Below are 3,712 nucleotides of genomic sequence, written 5' to 3' on the forward strand. Positions count from 1 at the left end.
GTTTTATGTTTGGTTTGCTCCTCTCTGTACAGTGTCTTAGAGTGAAAGATTAGGTTGTTGATTTGAAATCTGTCCCACTTTCTAACATAGACATTTACAGCTACAAATTTCCTTCTAACCACTGCTTAGCAACATTTTGTATGTTTTGGTATGTTGTGTCTTCATATTCAGTGATCTCAAAGTATTTTCTGAATTGTCCTTTGGTTTCCCCTTTGATCATTAGTTATTTAAGAGTTTGTTGTTTAATTTCTTCACTGGTTATAGGAGTTTGTTGTTTAATTTCCATATAATTGTGAGTTTCCTAACCTGTTTTGTTTTCTACATTCATTCAATCAGAATCTGAGAACATAGTTTCTATTATTTATACCTTTTAAACTCACTGAAGTTTCTTTGTAGTATAATGTTTATCTACTTTGGAGATGGTTTTATGTGTACTCAATTAAATATATATTCTTCAGAAATCATGAAAGACAGAAGGAGTAGGATGAAATGCTTTAAATGCTGAAAGAAATAAATGCCTACCAATGAAATACGATATGCCCAATAATATATGTTTCAGAAATAAAAAAATAAATGAAGACATTCTTTTTTTTTCGGAACCAGGGATTGAACTCAGGCCCTTGTGCTTGCCAGGGAAGCAGTTATTCCACTGAGCCATCTCCCCTGCCCAGAAGACATTCTTAGATAAACAAAAGTTAAAAATCTTTGCACTAGTAGACCTGCTCAACAAGAAATGCTAATGAGATTTTCTCAGGCTAAAAGAGGGCAGGAGACAGTGAAATAATAATAAAAAAGAAATGATAGCTACATGTGTAAATATAAAATGTAGTATCATTATTTATCTGGCTTATAGCCTCTGTTTTATTCCTATATACTTAAAAAATCTAACTGATAAAATAATAACCACAAATCTCCATTGATAAATTACACAATATATAAATGGTAAAAATAACATGGAGTGGAATGGAGAAACAGCAGAACTGTTTGTATGCTACCAAAGGTAAGTTGGTATTAATTTAATTCAAACTACATTTAAAATGTTCTTAATCTTTAAAAGGTATAAATTTAAGATGTTAATTTTCTGTTTCTTGTTGAGTCAGTTTTGGTAGTCTGTGTTTTTCTAGCAGTTCTTTCTTGTTATGTCTAATTGCTTGGCTTTCCTGACCAAAGGTGAAGAGGAGTTATCTCAGGCTGCACATAAAATATATAATATCGTTAATGCACATAAGTACCAAAACCTCCTTCAATTGTATTATAACATTTTATAAACACGGCAACATAAGCATAAAAATAGTGGGACACATGACCTTATGTTTGTCAAACCAGTGTATCAATGTTTGGCTCAGTGGAAGTGCTTATAGTTCTTAGTGAATTCTCAAGGTACTTATTTATTTATTTATTTATTTATTTTTTAGCAGAACTTGGGATTGAAATCTGGCCCTTGCACTTGCCAGGCAAGTGCTTATTCTACTGATCCATCTCCCCAGCCCCATGAATTTTTAATCCAATTTTACTCTTTGTATTTTTTATCCTTGAAAATAGTGTTCACAAATATATATGCTGTCAAAAGTGGTAACATGACTAAGGTGTGACTGTGACACAAGGGATATTTTTCTCTGTGAAGATGGGTCTTATAAAGGTCTATGAAAGAGATATGATCACATATTTCCTTAAATTGAATATATGATCACAACTCCATATTTTGTTTGAAAATTCCTATTAAAAATGGAGTCACAAATATACCCAAGTATTGATTTTTTTTAAATCTTGAAACCTGTTCACAAATTCTTAAGTCAAAATGAAAAGCAAACCTGCACATTGTCCACTCTACACAGGATAATGTTTAGCTGATATATCATAATGCCTACAATTATTTGCCATGACTTGAGTTTACCATAATTTAATTTGCATTTCAAATGCTGTTAAGGTATGAATCATACCACAACCAAGTTAATTTTCACCTTAAGACACATGTTTAACTCATTTAAATGAGTAGTCATAGCCACCAAGAATGCTGAACATTTGAGTCATTTTTTATCTTCAAGCTCTGGCACAAATATTCTTTCTCATTTCATAAATGAGTTTATTTCATTTTGAAAATCTTAAAATCTTATTAGGGTTTTACCTTGTCTTAGCCATCTTGCCCCAAGAAAGTAAATGATTTCCCCTAATCTGCATCCACATTACTAAGGAATTTCTGAAATTTGCAATGATGCAGTCTTTTGGACTGTATGAAATTAATAGGTTACATGATAATTTACATAACAATGTACATTTTAAAATTTTGCACATTTTCATGTCTGATAGAGTGATATTGTATCAAATGAGATTTGCCAGTGGCAACTATATTATATATTAATTTTATAATTCCATCTTTTTTATCAAATGAAACTGGGATGTTTTGAAAATTTTTTATGTTTCTAATAAAAAATGTAGCAGTTACACACAATGAAGTACTACAGTGCCATAAAGAAAGATAAACATGTCATTTGTAGGAAAATGGATGCTTTTTTTTTGCAAAACCAGGGATTGAACTCAGGCCTTTGCACTTGCCAGGCAAGCGTTTATTCTACTGAGCTATGTCCCCAGCCCCCCTGGATGCTTGTTGAGACAATTAGATTAGTGAAATAAGTTAGATATACAATCTTTAATCTCACATGGTTTCTCTTATATGAGAAATCCTAAATAAAAATAAAGAGAAAAATAAAAAGAAAGGGATCCTTTGGAAAGGGATCAAGAGATGGAAGGGGGAAGGGAAAGGGCATGAAAAAAGAATTAAGATGTGTTGTGTCCATGTAGCAACTCCCCACAAAGTATGGAAACTTTGTGTACTGTAAACACATACGAATACAATAATAAAAATAACTAAAAATCTTAAAACTGTATCAAATCACTTTCGGAAGTAATACAAGAGTTAGCTCTTGTTTAAGAGTTAAATAAGGACAGCTGCATGACTTCCCATGACATTAAATGCCCCTTTTCACAGGCACAATGATGTGTAGGTCACCGGATTTATTATTATCGTAATCCCGGCATTTTATGGCATGTCACATAAACGTATGTAATTAATACCTATGCAGGTTTCAAGCTGACTGTGTGTGGCAGTGGAAGGAGGCTGAAGCAGTGCCATGCTGCACCCTCCTTTTCACAAGTTCTCCTTGGCCGCCTCCACAGTCCACACCCCAGCACCACACAATCAAGTCATGAAAAAATATCACTTAAAAATTACAGAATAATGTTAAAATTTTAAAATCTTGCCAGTCCTAGCCCAGGCCCGGTGAGAGTGTGGGAGAGCTTACGGCTACCCTGTGCCAGTGGGACCTACTGGTCCCAGCCAAGGTACAGCATGGGTGAGACCCTCTTCCACCCCCTTGGGACGCCCCTCAACAATCCGCACCACCTCCCCTACAACGCCCGCCGAGTAGGAATTTCTGCTGCTTTCCGGGAACCCCCAGACCAAGTCCTAGCCTAGGCCAGGTGAGTGTGTGGGAGAGCTTCTGGTTAACCTGCGCCAGTGGGACCTACTGGTCCCAGCCAAGGTGCAGCGTGGGTGAGACCCACTTCCACCCCCTTGGCACACACCCCCACGACTCCACAGCACCACTCCTACCCCACCTGCCCAGTAGGAAATTCTACCGTGTTCGGAGAACCCCCAGATCCAGTCCTAGCCTAGGCACAGTGAGTGTGAGGGAGAGCTGCCTCTCGCCACTAC

Source organism: Octodon degus, unplaced genomic scaffold, assembly GCF_000260255.1.
Source record: "Octodon degus isolate 3935 unplaced genomic scaffold, OctDeg1.0 scaffold00201, whole genome shotgun sequence".
NCBI classification, from domain to species: Eukaryota; Metazoa; Chordata; class Mammalia; order Rodentia; family Octodontidae; genus Octodon; species Octodon degus.